This window comes from Martes martes (genome assembly GCF_963455335.1).
Source record: "Martes martes genome assembly, chromosome: 1".
NCBI lineage: Eukaryota > Metazoa > Chordata > Mammalia > Carnivora > Mustelidae > Martes > Martes martes.
Genome location: NC_137888.1, coordinates 60,670,833 through 60,690,214, shown reverse-complemented (window position 1 = coordinate 60,690,214; position 19,382 = coordinate 60,670,833). Strand labels below are relative to the sequence as shown.

Here is a 19,382-nt window from a genome sequence, read left to right as displayed (position 1 = left end):
AAATAGATCTTGTAGTGATAAAGATGTATGGGCTCTGTTTTCTTCTGTAAAGTGAATGTGCTTTAGTTTCATTTTTAAAAAAAAAGTTACATTTGAATATGTGCTTGTTTTTAATTTAGAAAATATAATTTAGTTGGGAACTTAATCATTGTCAGTTCTTGAGATAGGTTTTCAAGCTTTGAGAAGTGTTGTAGGTTGCTGTAAATGTTAGCAAAAAAAAAAAAACGACTTTGAACAGAGGTTCTTTTATCTATTTGTTTTTCCTACTTTGGTTCTGAGATCTGATGAAAAATGTTGGTCTTGAAATATTTGACTGACATTTTTTTTCCACTTCTAAAACTTTTGAGGATTTGATGTATTTGAATTTCACTTCTATTTTTACTCATTTGGTGGCACATATTTCTTTATGTTTATTACCCACTTTATTGCCCCTTTTCTTCATGTGTCCAGGCCTCTCCCAGAAGCAAGTGGCATATTTCTAGCCTATTTACTGTAATTTTTATCTATACTTCCTGATACTTTTTTAGAGCCTTCTCTTCCCCCAGTTAATAATAAGAGTTTTACTTCTTGTATGAAAAAATAAACTTCTAACCAACAACTCACTTGCAACAACAACCATAAACTCAGAACAAAAGCAAAATAAATAAAATAAAATGATCTGAAGGTTTTGGAAAGTGCACAATAGTAGGAAGATTTTAGAAGAGAGCTGAAACTTGGATTAAGCAACTGGTGTGGAGTGGGGTGAGTTTTACATTTTTGTGGCTTTTCCTGAGGGTATCTGCAGTTAGAGTAGCAACAGGGCAGCTAAACTCCAAAAGAAAGCCCACTGCTTTCTGACTAGTGGAAACCTGGCAAAGAGTACAGGTGCCAGAGTGTGAGGGACAACTCAGGAAAGGAAATTTGAGTAACCTCAAATTCTGTATATAAACTGTGCCTAACTTTGCCTGGCTCCTGAAAAACATATGTATAGGACATACTGAAAGAAATCAGATGAGAACAGAACAGAACAGAGTTTGCAATTTGAGACTAGCCAATTTAATGGCCTGCTAAAACAAAAATATCAGCACTTGCTGGCTCTGTATAATAGAATTCAGAATATCCACAATTAACATTGACAGTATCCAAGATAAAACCCCAAATTAGTTCAAATACAAACAAAACAAAATGAAAAAAAAAATGTGTTTCTCAAGAGAAAGGAAAACCTACAGATGACAGTCCTGAAGGGACCCAGATGTTGGAATTATCAGGCAAGAAAATTTAAGTAGCTGTTACAACTATGCTCAATGAGGTAAAAGAAAATACTGTTGAAATGAATAAAAAGATCTCAAAGAGAAATTTACATATCTCTGTATATCTATATGTATATATATATGAATACATAACCAAACGGAAAGCTTAAAATAGAAAAATACATTATCTGAAATAAAGTATTACTAAGTTTAATAGCATAATGGAGGTGACAGAAGAAGTTGGTGAACTTGAGGATAGATCAATAAAAAGCATCCTATCTAAAAGAGAGTGAAAGAAAGAATGAAAAAAAGAAGTAGACTCTCAGAAGACTGGACATTTAAAAAGTTCTCACATATAAATAGTTAATTGAAAAATAAAGAATGAGGCAGAAAAAAATTTTAAGACTAAAGGTTAAAACTTCCCTGTAAAAGACATACATAGATTCAAGAAGCTTAGTGAACTCCAAAAAATAAATTTGAAGAAAACAATGCCTAGGAATTTTATAATAAAACTGCTGAAAGCCAAAATTATATTGCATTCAAAAATAAGATTTAGTGGGAACCTGGGTGGCTCAGTGGGTTAAGCCGCTGCCTTCGGCTCAGGTCATGATCTCAGGGTCCTGGGATCGAGTCCCGCATCGGGCTCTCTGCTCAGCAGGGAGCCTGCTTCCCTCTCTCCCTCTCTCTCTGCCTGCCTCTCTGTCTACTGTGATCTCTCTCTGTCAAATAAATAAATAAAATCTTTAAAAAAAATAAGATTTAGTGTTATAAAGACATAGTATTCTATTTGAATGTACTTTTAAAAAGATGAGGAAACAGTAGGAGGTAGTATTTAATTAATAGGCTTTAGTCTGCTACCGCCAAACTCTGCCATTTTTTAGCTCTGTGACCTTGAGCCAGTTTCTTGTCTCAAAGAGAAGAGCATCACTTAAGCATCACTTTCTTCTTTTATAAAATGGTGATAAAGATGAAAATAAAACTACCTCACCTGGCTAATGTGCAGATTAAATTATATATAAAACTCTTGGCAAAGCACCTCATAGGAAGTATATAAATGATAGTTATTTTTATCTTTTTTCCCTGAATGTTCTTTGCTTGATTGTACCTCTTAATCTTCATTATTGCAAATAATTTTCCTTCCTCATGACACCTTTATCAAATTTTGATATCGATTCTTAATAGTCTTATACAATGAGTTGAGATACTTTCCTGTTTTCTCTGGTTGTTTTTATAACATAGACCATAACTGGGTTTGAAGGTTTACTAAATGTCTTCAAATGTATTTGGGCCCTAACTACTTATGTAACATTTTTACTTATAGTAGTCTATTTATCTTTTCTAGCTCCTCTCAAGCCAGTTATTTTTTTTTCTTTTCTTTTTTTTGGGGGGGGGTGGGGTGAGAGGGGTAGAAAGAGAGGGAGAATTTAAAGCAGGCTCCATGCCCAGTGCTGAGATCAAGGTGGGACTCAGTTTCACAACCCTGAGATCATGACATGAGCTGAAATCAAGAGTCAGCTATTTAACCCACTGAGCCACCCAGGCTCCTACCACTTATATTTTTCGATAAAATTGTCTTTTCATATAAGTTCTAAAATAGCTTGAATATTTAGCTTAAATAGTACCATGAAGTTGTACATAGTATTGAGTAATTATTTTAAATCTCTAAACAGGTTTGTTCTTTTTTTTTTTCCTTTTTAATGCTATTTATTCATACCTTCTCTTTTTAATAAAACTTCCCAATAATTTATTAGTCTTTACAAAGAACCCAATTTTATTTTGCTAACTGTTGTTAGATCTGTTTTTATGTCATTTATTTATATTATTTTGTTATTTTCCTGCTTTCGTATTTTTTATTTTACTTTATTGTACCTTTTCTAATTTGATAATTTTTAGTTTTTTCTTTTTAATATAAAGATCTAAAGCTATGCATTTTCCTTTCTTTTTAACATAAAAATCTAAAGCTGTACATTTCCTTTGCTTTGCATCCCTTGAGTTTTGTTATATGTTGTGTTCATTTTCATTAAGCTCTACATATTTTCTATAATTTTAAAATTTTCATTATTCTCTGACCTATGACTTATGTGAAACTTTAATTTAAGAAAAGATCCCACTTAATTGGTGGTATTTAGGGGGCATAAAATATTTTTGTTATTGAAATCTGAATTTATGCTTTGAGGAGATAATCTAATGATTTTAATTCTTTAGAATGTGTTGAGACTTACTTTGTGGCTTGATATAGGGACAGTTATTGTACATTTTTCATGTGTGTTTGGAAGACATGTATATCTTTTAATTCTTAGGTGGAGGGCTTACATTTCTTAATTAGATCTGCCTTATTAAATTAGCATTATTTTTTTGAGCTGCTTAGTCTTGCAATTAATGATAGAAATATGACCAAGTTTTCTATTATGATTGAGAATTTTGCTTTGTTTTACATATTTTACATCTATGCTGTTAGATTCTTAGACAGTTTACTCTATCTCGTTGATGAATTACTTCACTTTCATTATGTAATGACCTTCTTTATTACTTAATAATGCTTTTACTTAGGATCTAGTTTATTAAACAATGATATGCCTACCTTACTTTTTATTATTCTTGTAGTTTCATTCTTTCTCATATATTAGCTAAGTATCTCATAAACAGCACGTAGAAGGACTTTTTAAAATCCGAACTGCCCTCATTCTCAAATACTTTTTTAGACATGTCAGATCTTCTTGGTCTTTTATATCCCTTCATCTCTTTCTTGTGTTTTTCATCTTTTTATTCTGAGTAAATTCCTTGGAATTATCTTTCAGTTCAGTAATGCTTCTTTTAGCTGCATCTGATGTGATATAACCTCATTTCATATATTAATTTTAATAAAAAATCAATTATATGAATGTCTTCCTTTTTAAATCAAATCTGCCTTTTTCATGTTTTTTTTCTCCTTATTTTTTCCTTTTTCTTTATAAATTTCTTATATTTTAGGGGCACCTGGGTGGCTCAGTTGTTAAGCTTCTGTCTTCAGCTCACATCATGATCCCAGAGTCCTGGAATCAAGCTCCACATCAGGCTCCCTGATCAGTGGGAAACCTGCTTCTCCCTCTCACTCCTCCGCTTGTGTTCCCTCTCTTGTTGTCTCTCTCTCTGTGTCAAATAAATAAAATCATTTAAAAAATAAAATTTCTTATCATTTTAAATATTTGCCCCACTAAAGTCTGAGATTAATGTTCTGTCACTTCAGATCTTAAGACTGTGCTCTTTCTAACTTAATATTCATGTTTGACATAAAATACTTGTATCTGCTGACTTATTTATAGAAAAACTTTTCTTCATGTGTTTGATATTTTTGATATATGAATTTTTCTTCATTGTGGTGTGCTTTTTCTATGAGACTCCCACATGGCCTGGGTTGTTGAAGGTGTCCTAGCAGAGAAGATTTGCTTCTTCTATGTACTCCAGGTATATTACATGGTTGCCTTTCTCTGTGATCGCAGTTATTGTAAACCCGCTTTGTGTCCCTGAGATCCTCTGGTTATTACTGAATTGGATAACGTGCCTTGGTGTTGTGGTATCATCGTAATAATATGTATATTTATATTCATTTTTCTTTCTATCATTTTGGAATTTTAATTTCTTTTCATGAGACCAAACATTTAAAAAATTTTGTTTGTATATGTGTTTGTGTGTTTTTTCCTTTTAAATATAGCACCTCTGTGTTTTAAACAGAATATTTCTGTGACTCTAGCCTGATATTTTATAGGAAACAGAAGAGCATACTCTTCTCAGAGGGCCTTTCTACTTCTATTCCTTATGTTTGAATACCTTTTCTCTAAGAATATTTTCCTAATTCATTTCCGCATTTGTTTTAGGTCTTTACCTGAATGTGATCTTTCAATTATATCATTACCAGTTGCCCTATCTAAAATTTCACACCTACCTCCCATTCCAAGACTTATTTCTCCCTTCCTAGCTTTATTTTACTTCCCTAGTGTGGGCCATTGTCTATCATTCTATATATTTCAGTTATTTCTCTTGCTTATTGTCACTTGCCACACAAAAATATAATCTCCATGAAGTCAGAAATTTTCATCTATTTTGTTCATTCCTATATCTTTACTACCTAGAAAAATGACTGGTACAGAGTAAATACTCAATAAATTTTTGTTTAACAAATGAATTAAATATTCAGTGACTGAATATTGGGTGCCTATCCCTGTGTATTGTTGATACGATAAAAGAAAGAAAAATAGAGGGGCGCCTGGGTGGCTCAGTGAATTGGACTTCTGCCTTTGGTTCGGGTCACGGTCTTGGGGTCCTGGGATCGGGTCCCATTTTGGGCTCTCTGCTCAGCGGAGAGCCTGCTTCCCCCCTGCTCTTTCTCTGCCTGCCTCTCTGCCCACTTGTGATCTTTCTCTGTCAAATAAATAAATAAATAATCTTAAAAAAAAAAAGAAAAATAGACACAATTTCAGCCCTCATGAAGATGACAGTCTTAGAACATAGACTTAAAAAACCATTTAATCACCACAGATGGGCAAAGACTATAAATTCCAATGGACTCTTTTGATGAACTTTTTGATACCAGATGGGCATTTCTTGAGGTAGAAGTATGGAGGCATGGTGGTTACTTTTGGTATGCAATGCATCTAAGACCTCTTATTCTCTTTCTTTTTGTAAGAACAGACCAAAGAATACAACACACACACACACACACACACACACACACACACACACAGACTAGAAAATAATGATTTAGAAAATAATTTTACTAAGGGAGCTGACATAAGTTTGACTAAAGCAGTGAGAAAAATAAAAGCACTGAAGTGTGAAAAAAGAATTTCCAACAAAGTTTTCACGATACCAAGTTTCTTCTTCAGTGTTGGTAACCACTGTCTGATAAGCACAGAATGCAAAGAAAGGGCCTAATTCTACATTCTGCTGCCTTGTAATTGTACCTAAAGAGCAAGTACACATTTGCCTTTTATAACTCTGCAGGTAGTACCTACAGGAGGATATGCTGTTACTTTATCATAGTAAATAATAAAGTTCATGGCTATATTTACACAGGCTGAGTTTCCAGCATGTGAAATCATGGGAAGAATGTTAAACCTCTAATATGTGTTTAATGTACATTTCAGTTGATCTTTCTCCTAACTATAATAGTAGCAATTATTTTATTTATATGTGGGGAAGGCTGTGTCACCTAAAGGAAAAGCTAATAGATTCTTGGCAATTTTTCTATCATGTTAAAATCTTCTCCATTTCTAACTATTTTTATGGTCCTATTACTCCATCTTATTGTCTTTTAGTTACAGTCCCCAGCACCTACTTTTTTTCTTCCTTTGACCTCTTGTTTCTTCCATTTTTCTCTATCTAAAATGTCTGTTCCTGGGCTTTTAGTCAAATCATCTATCTGTCTTGCTGCAGACTGGCTGGCCAATGCAGAAGAACTAATTTGTAATGAAGCCCTTTTCCTAAATTATACTACCAGCTGCTTTCACATATATAATCTCATTCAACTGCCATTAAAAACTCTGTGTTAGATAAAATCCCCCCATTTTAAATAAGATGAAACTGAGTATTAGGGAGATTATGTAAGTTCCCCTAGGATACACGCTTTGTAAGCTGAAATTCAAACCCCAAACTTCTAATTGGAAGTGGTTGCTGTTCTCATTGTAATTCCATTGCTTCTCCTAGATATTCCACCTTCAGCCTACCTAGAATTGCTTTTCAGGTTTTCCTGATTTGCCATTGATTAAATGGGATTTATAATAAAAGTGTTCTTACAGTACTGAGGTTTCCAGGTGGTAGACAGAGTTGGAATGTAGAAAAAAATAATGGTAGGGGTAGCTTTTACCTACCTAATTTTACAGTCTATTATGATTGAAAACTGCTGCTCCAAACCTCATACTTATGCATCTAATAATTACTGAGTGTTTATTGTGTGTCAGGCACTAAACTAGACCCTAGATATCGAGTGCCAGACAAAATAATGTGGCCTCTATGGAGTGTACAACCTAGTGGGGTGAAAGAGAATAAGCACATAAACCAATAACCACCTGAGTAATTCAAACTGTCATAAATGCTACGAAAGAATAAAATAATGGTGAGATCTGTCATCAGTTGGCCCCTTGGAAAGAGTAGAAGAACCACACAATTGGTTGGGGACTGCAGAACTCTTTCAGGGAACTCTGACTCAGCTTCTATCATACCATGCCAGGTGTCTGTTAACAAAAGGGATTTGGAGCACTCACCCCTGCCCACTTTGGGACCAAACCAACAAGGCTTTTTAATCTGTTGTGAATATTTGAGACTAGGACTCTCACCATTTGGTTTTGTACTGATTACGAGGAAGAGTAAGATGGAAAGTAAAAGAAGAAGTTCAGAAGGTCAGTTCTTTAAATATTAAAAAATAATTTGTTTAGGAATGTAATTCCTTATTTTTTTAATGCAGTATGAATTTCCTTAATCTTCAGGAATAGATGGTAACACAATTCGCTCAACATTTCTTTAACCAGTATGTAAGCCATACCTACTATTTTTTAGGTATTGTGCTAAGGACTAGAGATGTAAGAGTGAATAAGACAAAACCCCTGTGGACATGCCTATAGTTTTATGTAAAAGACAATTACATAGTCCAGTGTTACTATTATTATGCTAAGATTAAGGACAGGACATCAGATGCTGGGGGAGGAAAATATCTAAATTGATAGCCCAGGGATGTGTACATGCACGTCAGTAGAACTTTCACATTGCCTGAGAATAAATCCTTTCCATAATCATAATTTCAACTTATATATGAGGGTATAATTCTTAATGTTTATCTGAATTCTAGTTTGATTCATTTTCTTGACTCACTCTTAAATTTTGATACAAGAATTAAAGTTTTAAAATATCAATTTTTTTATGTTTTAAAAGATTTTATTTGACAGACAGAGATCACAAGTAGGCAGAGAGGCAGGCTGAGAGAGAGAGAGGAGGAAGCAGGCTCCCCATTAAGCAGAGAGCCCAATGCAGGGCTCGATCCCAGGACCCCAGGACATGAGCTGAGCCCAAGGCAGAGGCTTTAACCCACTGAACCACCCAGGTGCCCCTAAAATATTATTTATTTAATAAAACTATTTTCTCTTTAATGTACTGTGAAGTGTGGATTGTAGAATAAATAGAGTTATTTACAGCATATTATAGATCAGATTTCTGTATGAGAGTTCAAATTCATCATGTTTATACATAAAAATTGATATTAAATTGTTTCATTTTAAGTGGTAGCCATTAGTACTAGAAAATTCACACCTAGCACTTTTTAAATAAGCTTAGTTGTAGTGGATTTATTATAGCCAGTCTGACCTAAGGTATAGACAGACAAACGGTGCTCTTGGCCTAACGGGTATTTATCGTATGATTTCCCTTTCCTTCCTTATTGCCCTTTATCTATTTCCAGTTCACAGGGTTGATACATAGATAAATGATGCTTCTCATACTTCCTCTTTCTGATAGGAAGAAAGATTTAAGTGTGAAGGGCTAAATCTAGCTTAGTAATTTACAAAAATAAGCATAATTAACTAGTTTTTTCAAGTCTACTTTTAAAATTATAATTCATCTTACCCTTCATAGGCTTTCTGTTTCAGATAAAACCACAGAAATTAGGGCACCTCAATTAAAAAAAAAGAAATTGGCTTTATTGATTATTAAATTCAACATTTAATAATAACAATATAATAGTGATAGAGCTTTCAGCTCTCCTCAGTAGTCGGTGCAGAAGTAAACGTATACGAAATAAAATTAAAATATTTTGGTTTACAAAGTGTCTCTTCTCAAAATAGGTCAAACTTAACATGTAAAGCACTTAAAATGTTCCTAAGGATGCTCACTTGGTCACTGGGGAAGTAGTTTGTGGCCTAAATTTAAGTCCAGAACTCTTTTATGGAGCCACTGGTCCCTACAGAACCTGCTGAGGCCATTTTCAGTGCCTTAAATGAATTAGCTGTTCGATTTATTAATGGCCCACGAGGTACCACTGAGTACCCCTTCTTCCACCTCTAGCCAGGCCTAACCAGTATGGAGGGAAGATAAACTTTCCTGCACTTCACAGCACAGAATTGGACTTGTTCAGTTCCCCCTGGGGAATACAGCTGTGCCAACCTGGAAGTAGAAAGAACTTAACAGAAATCCTCTGTAGTATATCTCCATCTGGAATGGTGCAGATAGCAACTTCACCCTCATGTGACCCAAACCACTCTAGGGATTATATCATCTGCATGGGATTCTGGAGACATCATTTAACAATTCTGGATCTGTGCTGTCCTCCAAATCAAAACAGAAATAAGGACTGTTAGAACAACATCATTATTCCTTCACTTATATATTCCAAACCAGGAGAGAAAAACTGACTATATATTTCTATTTGCGAACCTTTTATTATTTGTGAGCTCAGGTCATTTGTAGGATCTCCCTAGAAAACATAAAGAGGTGCTTCTGCCACTTGTGATTGACTGTTAAGGAGCCCACAACACCTTGGCCTCGGTCCTGTTGAGTAATTACATTTATTTCATCCTTATTTTCTGTTCCTTGATTGTTTCAGTAAAGTATGAAAAATAAGCCCTCATTTTTCACTCAGAAAAAATGAGCAGTATTGCTGCCCATAATACTGAGATCCTACTGTCTTGCTCTTCAATAATAGGAATGGTGCTTTAAAAGGCTGGTTAGAGTTGCTTATTGTGGTTATTACTATTGTTACAGTGTTTCCTGATTCAGAGATATTCTGTGAACATCCAGCACCTGACTGGCTCTGGATGAGCTGTGGAATATAGAATGATATCTTGAGTAAGCCATCTTTCTATCACCTTACTCTTGCTTAAGTTAGCACTTTAGCTAAAGGGACAGATATCCTTTCCTTTTCTCAAACAACTAGAGCAGTACTAAGAGCTTCCCTTCAACAATGCTTACTTTATAGCAAGCAGTATGCTAGTTCCTTTACATGTCTATAACATGTAAGAGGCACAAACACTCCTATAAGGGTAGGTAACATGATCTTCATTTTACAGACAGGGAAAATGTTACTTGCTCAAGACCACGTGACTGAAGAGAGAGCCCTGGAATTCGATTCTAGGTTTGTCTGAGGGTAAAAGCTAATCTCTTAACTACTGTGCTACCTCATATAACTGCTGCTGGGCGGAGCTCCATTGAGCTCCAGACCAGCAGATCATTGCTCACATGACTAGCTTCTCTTCGTTCTTGTCACCACCTCGTTCAAGCTGACCCCATTAAAACCATCCTGTGTTGCTTCAGAGGGGCCAATGCTGGTTACAATATGGTTATGGGCCAAAAGGAAGCTGAACTGCTATTAAGGGAAGCTCTATTCTGCATCACTTTATCCACATGATAAAAATGGTCTCACCTACCCCCATCACCACTTCTGGCTGTTAGAGATCCCCTCAGCTTTCATCTCTCCAATCCTGTCTCCTTTCCTTTGCCTTAAAGACGCAACAGTGTCTTTGGCAAGGTTAGCAAGTAACCACTTCTCTACTTTGGTTGTCAATAAATTCACTATAGCCTGTTAATAATTGTGCATATGTTTTGTGTAGCTTTAGATAATCTAAGACAGGCTTAGATATCTGGTATCTGGGGTTGAATTAAATATGCCTTCATACCTGGTCTCTTTTATATAATTCTCTGTTAACAAAAAGTAGGTCATATAACAAACAAAATTAAATACTTAAAGGGATTGGGGCGCCTGGGTGGCTCAGTGGGTTAAGCCGCTGCCTTCGGCTCAGGTCATGATCTCAGGGTCCTGGGATCGAGTCCCGCATCGGCCTCTCTGCTCAGCAGGGAGCCTGCTTCCCTCTCTCTCTCTGCCTGCCTCTGTCTACTGCGATCTCTCTCTGTCAAATAAATAAATAAATAAATCTTAAAAAAAAAAAAGATTTAAATACTTAAAGGGATTTATTAGGGCATTTTATAAGTGATATATACTCATGTACTCATGACTCATTCTTGAATGTTACCTAAATATCAGTTTTTGTGCAATAATATGAAAGAATAAGTCTGATACATATTTTCTTGTTTTAAAATGTACCTTATCTATCGCAAATACCTTAAACTATGTTGTATTTACATCTCTATGTGAGCTATATATACATATTCCTTGTCCTGGTTTTTTGTTTTTAAGACTTTATTTTTTAAGAACAGTTTTGGGTTTCTAGCTAAAGTTAATAGGAAGGTATATGAGCATATTTTTTTAGCACTTTTAAATAGTTAGCTCTATGAGGGTAAGATATGGTCTGTTTTATCTTTTAGCATATCACGATGGCAATACAACACTTTGCATGTACTAGATGCTCACTAAATGTTGACTTAGTGAATAAATTAGTCTGTAATAGGTTGAACAGATTTGCGGTCCTAAATTGTTCTTGCCGTCATTTCACTCTGCATAATTAAAGAAGTTTAACTAAGATGATTAAAAATGTGTTATTGAATTACTGGTGTAGATTCTAAAGCAGTGGGATGAAAGAGACCCTGGCTGTACCCCTCTGAGGAAATAGTGAAGATGAGTTTCTCACTGTAGGTATACTTAGTGGATTTTATGTGTGACTGAATTAATTTATTTCACTTAGGAAGGTTAGATTTATGATTTCCATATGGCACTCTATTACTTTTTTCTTTTATTCCTACCCTGCCAGCTAATATTTTTTCCTATTATAAAAGTAATGTTTACTGCAGAGACTATATGCAAAAATAAAAAGCAAAAATTAAAATGATCTGTAATCTAATTATCTAAGATCTAATCATTTGCAGTACTTTTGTATGTTCTTTCTGTTTTTCCTCATCTACACAATTTCATTATGTCCATGCAGTTGGTACCCTACATGTTTATATAACATTATAGTACCACAAGTTACCTTATGGATTGTTGCAAAATATTCCTTTACATAGATGTGCTATGCTTTATTTAATTACTTTTTCCACTGTTGGAACATGTAGTTTGCTTTTAGTTTTTTTGCTATCATAATTTTTCCTTTGCAGATTTATGGTTTTCAGTCATGTTAAGATAGATTCCTAGAAATAAAATCACCGAGTAAAAACTTTAAGTTCTTGATACATCTTACCCAATAGTTTCCCAAAATTTCTTAGCAATTCACAGTCCCATCAGAAATGTATGAAGATGGTGTTTCATTGAATTTACCATCAAAATTGATTATTTTCTGTATACACTTCAAATAGTGTGTAGACCTACTGACTTTTTACCTTCATTAACCATGCTTAGAAATATGTAAATTAAACATTTCAGTTTGCTTTTAGAAAGAATTATGGTATTTTTAAGAGTCCAAGTTGTCCAGAGGCCACATGCTGCAATGCAGTTTCCACCTACATACAAATATGTTTCAGGTCTAATCGTAATCTCTGCATACTTTGAGCTGGATTTACATAGTCTTCTGTATTGATACTTACTTCACTGGCAGTTTTCTCAAAGTGGGCTGGCTTGAGGCATTATATCTGGTGTAACTTTAGCCTTCCCTCTTGTAGAGAAACAATCTCCTATTTGCTGTTGTAACCTAAAGTTAATGAACATTCAAAGGTTTTATTTATTTATTTATTTATGCAAGCATGCATGCATGTTTGTGGACTGCTCTACAAAAGCACCTTTCTTCCTTACCAGTGTTCTATCCAAACTGAGTGCAGATGAATCTGAGTGGTTTCATTTTAAAGAGTAACAGTCATATTTGTTTTAGGAAGGCTATGGTGTTGGAAAAATACCGCACACACACACACACACACACACACAAAAAGATCATTTTTAAGTATTTGCTTTGTCCTCTAGTGAAAGCATTTTCGTTTTAGGGGCCATAGTGAGTCTTAGTCCCTCGCTGGTACTTGCTTTTGATAACATTGCTAAGGGACTCTTTGTGTGTTTATTCACACATATGAATTTGGTGTGGTCTGAAATAACTGCTGGGGAAAATATAGATATAAAATTATTCACCTCTTTAAGGACTGCTTTCTTTTCTACTTCTCTGCAGAAACTACCTCAGCATAAATACTGGCTCCACTTAGAAAACTAATTTTTACTTACATATTTGTTTTGCATTTCAGAGTGCCTGATATATTTCACATCTGTCTGTGCCCCATAGCTACACAGGTATGTATTTGAATTACTTATAGTTATGTAAATCTATGTATTAACTGACAAGTTACTAGTTTTGTGTATTAAAATTGCTTACAGATTTCAAAATGTGAAAATGTTAATTTTTGAGTACTTATAAATATTGACAGCTTCAAAGGAGAGTGCATTTTATACATACCTTGCATTTCATTCTATTGTAAGAATCAAATAAACATTTCTAAGATTTGATGGGGCAGAATAATTTTAATTACAAAGCATTCATCTGGTGAAGAGATTAGACAGTGTTTTATGGAACTGTATTATTAAAGTGACTGCTGATATGGGGTCAGAGACTATAGCAAAACCACTGTTTTTGACATTATTGTTTTATTTTCAAACTTCTTTTTGCTGCTTTGGAGTTTATTTTCTGTGGTGATTTTAGGTAAGGAGTGGTTGCAGATGTACTGTCTGCTGTACTGTCTCAGGCACTAGAGGAATGGAAAAATGTTTGCACCTGTTTAAAATCTCAACTGTGCGGTGTTGTGGTTCCTGGGCAACAGGCAGGAATTCTCAAAAGCTTGGTTGCACCTGCTCAATTGTTTCTTGCAGCTGTGTCATATGAGTGAGCGTACAGAGAAGCTTGTTAGCAGTTTGCTCTAGCTGTTACGTATTTTGTGTACTCTGAATTTGAAAGATTCTTATTTGATGTAGACCTTGAACTGTTACATTGGTTTATTATAAAACCCACTATTTTCTCCAAACCCTTCGTCCTAGTCTCAACAATTTTTTTTTTTTTTATTAGCTGTTGACTGCTGTAGATAATGTGCATGTTAACCTCTCTAAAGGATACCTAGGAAAAGTCGATCTCTCTAGATTACTGGGCGGATAAAAATTTTTGTCCTGGTAGAGACAACTTGTGTTTGGCTCAGTTTCACCATGTTGGCAACCCCACTATGTGAGACTAGATGTAGTTATTGATCCATTTAGCTGAACAGATTTGAAAGCATTTGGCTATTAGTGGACACATGGGGCATATTCAGAGAATTTAAGTGTATATTATAAGATGATTTCTTGATTTGTGCATGTGTCTGTTGCAGTTGGGTGGAAGTGAGAGAGAGAGAACAGTAAAACTTACTTAATGGTAGTCCTAGGAAAGGGTCTGAAATCTGGCTGTAGATTTTAAGGCTGGAATATTAACCTTTACTTTTGACAAAATTCCTGTCACCTGGTATTTTTTCCTAAGTGTTGATGTTTTAGATGTTAATAGCTCTACCTACTTTCTGATAAATAGCTACAATTTTAGCGTAGATAAGCTACTAGAGAGTAGTTTATACCAATTAAGTCAAGTTCTTTAAATGCAATATAAAAATGGCAACTTAATATAAAGTTTTTAAGTAAATAATGTATTTGGTAGTCCCAAATTCCTGATATTGAAAACTTTTTCAAATAACTTGCATTATTTTCCTTAACAATGCTATATTAATAAAAGGCTAAGAAGTTGCCATTAATATCTGGTAACAAAAATCTTAGAGCTAGTGTATCTTTTCTTTATATTGTTCCATTTAAGCTGTTTTCATTTGTTAGTTTGTTTTTTTAATCACCGTAATGTGAACTTAACCTCTTTGGGAGTAGGAAACAGGTACCGAGGTAAGTAGAGGACTATCCACAGCCTTTTAATACTGTGCTTTATACAAAGTAGGTGGTCAGGAAATGTTAAATGAATGTGTATATGAATAAAACATCTGGAAATAGATGTATTGGAAATAGAGGAATAGAAAGTCTTAGGAATTTGTTACTTGTTATATATTCTGGATGGGTCTTTGGACTTCTTTAGTTCTCATACTGCTAAATAGACAGAGATGAGACTACTACTGATAAATTCTATCCTTAAAATGAGGAATGAATATGTAAGAATTGATCCTCATTATAATCAGGAATTTACATAACACTATTTGCAATATGCTTTATATTTATTTTTGCCATGAGAAAAGTCTTTAGACTTATTTTTCACACAATGCTGAGATATTCAATGACTAAGTTACTTCTCACTTCAGATATACTGTGCAGCATAGGAATAAACAAATCAGCATTAATATGATCAATGCTATCAGTTTCCTGAGAAATCACTTTCTTGTCATCTTTCCCTCCCCATTTTTCTATCACCAGATCCCCCTCCCCCGTCTTTCCCAATCTCTACCTCACTGAAAACACAAAAGTGTAATGTATGTTTACTTTCTTCATGTCAGATAAGATCAGATTGTATTAAAAATCTGTAAGTGCTTTTGCTAAACATAAGTAATGAGCCCTGTGTTTACTGTATACATGTTTATAATTATGGTTCCTGGTATTCACTAAATTCTAACTGTAAATAAGTAGGGATGAAGCCAAGTAGAGGTAAAGTCAACATAGGGTAGTTAAGACCTGCTTTGGAGAGGCCACTCTAGAGATCCGTGTGTGCTGCATTTGGCAGTCACATGACAATAGCAGAGGCTGCAGAAAGGGACAGTGTCTAGTGCATCAAAACATTTTGTTTCGGGTTCTCAAATTTTGATACCACTAGTTAATGTTATTCATGGATGCCTTTAGGCCTGGAAGTACGTTTCTTCTGGGAACAGTTCTTCTTTCACCTTAGTTTATATCAGTGCGTTAGGAGGCCAGCATTAAGGGTATTCTTTTTTCCCAGAACATCAGTGTGATAGAATAAACTATATTCTTCTGTTAGTCTCAACATCAGAAATTAAGAGATGAAGCAAGAGTATCGATTAGCTAGAATACTAAACCAGGTAACAGTAGCTGCTTCACTGACTTGTACCAGAAAATATAGTATAAAATCCCCAGGAAGGAGAAATTGCCAAGCCCCAGGATGCCTGGCATAAGAGTAGATTTTTTCTGTGATTTCAGGGTTAAAGTAATAAAGGAAGTTAACATTTAAGAACATAGCATGTCTAAATGTCCTTTCTTTTTCTCCTTTCTTCCTCTCTCCCCCTTCATTTTCTTTCTTCTTTTTATTCTACACAATAAATGGAGCCCTACTATTTGCCAGACACAGTGCTAAGCTAAATGAATAAAGCAAAGTTCTTGTCCTTGGGGAACACATAGACTAGCATAGGAAACAAATATATGTCAATAGAGCTCTTTTTGGTCTCGCCACTCATATACTCATAATGAGTATAGACCCAATCAACTTATCTAATCTTTCTGTTCCTTTGTTACTTCTTTGGAAAATTGGAAAAATAATAGTGTCTACTTCATCTATTGTTGTGTTGAGTTAAATATCAGACAATATATGTAAAATTCTCAGTTTGGTGGTTTGCACATAGCAAGTGCTCAATAAATCTTAGCTAAACTACTATTATTTTTATCACTACCATCACTATTATAACTTAGATACCGAAGAAAGACTATCTAATTGCCTGAGAGCAAGTAGATCCTGGCCTGGGCATTGGCACATAGATTATCTTAGAGGTTTTATCCAGTGTTACCTAGGCTTCTTATACTTTAGAAGAGATTCTCAATGTCATATAATGTTAGAACTTGAAGGGACCTTAATGGTCATCTATTTAACATCATTGTTGTATCCATGATGAGGAAATAAGCTCAGAAAAGTTCACATACTTGTCAGTGTTATACAGTCTAATAAGTGAGAGATGCAGAATTTGAATGTGGAGCTCTTGATTCTTGGTCTAATGTAAGGTATCTCACGTGGAATACCTTCCTACTAGAGCTTTGAGAGGTGATTGCTTATCTCCTAGAAGTAAATGGACTATATAATGTTCCTGGAATACTAATCATAAAAAAGCTGCCTCTTTACTGAATCTAAAAGACCTTCAGGTATTCTTATAATGAAATTAATTTTATCTAAGTTGATTGAAGTTTGTGTTTGTAAATAACTGATTTCTTCTTAAGGAGAATAAACTGAGTTAGATTTAGCAAGATATCTGCTATCCACGTGACTTCAGATACTTTAAAGGAGGCTGTGAATTGCAAATACCTTTTAGGATATTTGGATTCTAAATCTCTTTCCTGAGTTTGAATTTAGGAGCTTTGGAGTCCAAATTGCCTGCACTGAAGTCCCAGTTCTACATTGCAGTGGCTGTGTGGCCTGACCAAAGTTGCCTAACCTTACTAAACTTCAATTTTTGTGTAAAATGTGGTGGTAAGGACATCTGTCTTTTAAATAATAGATGTAAGGATTAAACTAGATTAGGTATACAAAATACTTTATTTGGTGCACAGCATTAATTAGCATTCCTTACATATTAATTTTATTCTTTCCCCTCTAGTATTTTATTTTATTTTATTTTATTTATTTATTTGAGAGAGAGAGAGAGAGCAGGCATAAGTGAGGGGAGGGGTGAGAGGGTGAGAATCCCGAGCAGACTGACCCTGACCACAGAGCCCAACATGGGACTTAATCTCAGAACCCATGAGATCATGACCTGAGCTGACATGAAGAGTAGGTCTCTCTTAACCGACTGAGTCTCCCAGACACCCCTAAAATCACCATTTCTAAGTACATGTGCTACATGTCTGTAGAAGGCTGGGGCTATTTAAAGAAAAACTTAAGATGAGGATAATCATATCCCTTAAATGTCCATGATTACGGAAATGTACCTTTCAGTGGAAGGGCTTTGATACAACTCCCAGACAACTATCACCCCTCTTTTGAAAGTCAGAGACCCTTAAAACCAGTCTCTTGCAAACAATGAAGAACACATCTTCCTCAGTTAAACCATGTATGCTTCCATGCATCCTAGTGACTAGTTTGTTCTGTTGGGAAGGTTTGTCACAATCTAAGCAGCCTCAGATTTAGGGGGCATAGTTGGCAATGAGTAAATGGCTGTATAAGTCTTTCTTTTTTTCTTGATTCACTTGAGAAGGGAATTAGTGTGGTAAAATGTCCTGATACTCTCTCATGCAAACTCCCTCAACAGTAGAAAAGTGAATTACGTGTGTATGGTTGTGTGTATGATTGTGTATGATTTTCCCTTAATTATCTTTAATAAAAACTGGGTGATCTTAAGTAAACCAGTTTTTTTCTGCCATCCTGTTTATGTTGTAGCAGTATCTGCCTGAACAGCAATCAGAAAGAAGGAAAAAGCACTAGATAATATATGGAGTAGACTATTACTCAGCAGAGTTCCTAAAGTTATCTTGCCTAATGTCAGGTGTACAGCTTTGACCATGATGAGTCAAAGTAAACATTGATGATTAATGAAATTTTTAATTAGTTGATTATTAGTTAGCTAGGCTGCATCATAAACTAGACAGTTTAAACAAGAGAAATTTGGTTCTCACTGTCCAGAAGTTCAATATCAATGTTTTGGCAGGACCAGTTCCTTCTGAGGGCTGTGAAGGAGGGATCTGTTCCAGGCTTCTCTCTTATACACTTAGAGATGGCCATCTTCTGTCTGTGTCTTTTCACATTCTCATCTCTTCATGCTTATCTGTGTATCCAAGTTTCCCTTTTTTATAAGGACACTAGTCATATTGGATTAGGGCCCACTCTAATTATTTTATTTTAACTTGATTACCTCTGTAAGAACCCTATCCAAATAAAGTCCCATTTTGTGGAACCCATTTTCCTTTGGTTAGGACCCCAACTCTTTTGAGGGTTCAATTGAACTCACAATAGTTGGATTAACAGTTAACATTTATTGAGTGACTTTTATATTCCAGATGTTTTATCTATATTATTGATAATCCTTACAACAATCTCTTAGGTGGACGTTATTCCCCATTTTACAGGTGAGAAAACTTAAACTCAGAGAAACGAAGCAATATGTCCAAGATCACACAGCTAGTACATGTTAAATTGCTAATATTTGAACCCATAGAATTCCATGCTGGCTTTTTAGTGGATGAGCTCTAAACAACTCAGTCAAAACCCCCCAAAATACTTTGAGCATTCATTTAAGGTTCTTTTTTGGGGGGATCATCATTAGGGCTTTTGCCTACGAACATTTTATCCATTAAAAATGGTGCATTGTGCTATCGCTAAATGCCCAGCATTGGCTGCCTACATCTTCACTCCTGGATTTTTTGCTGACAGTTGTCTTTGAAACCTT

General features: G+C 34.9%; 1 protein-coding gene across 9 annotated transcripts in view; it reads left to right on the top strand.

Moving 5' to 3' along the window:
* Nucleotides 1–19,382, top strand: part of ZBTB20 (zinc finger and BTB domain containing 20) — a 774,313-nt gene that overhangs the window by 203,837 nt on the left and 551,094 nt on the right. For all 9 annotated transcript variants that reach the window (XM_080830747.1, XM_080830743.1, XM_080830744.1 and 6 more), the window contains one exon: nucleotides 13,305–13,350. The gene's annotated coding sequence lies outside the window, so the exon portion shown is untranslated. The remainder of the gene's footprint in view (nucleotides 1–13,304; nucleotides 13,351–19,382) is intronic.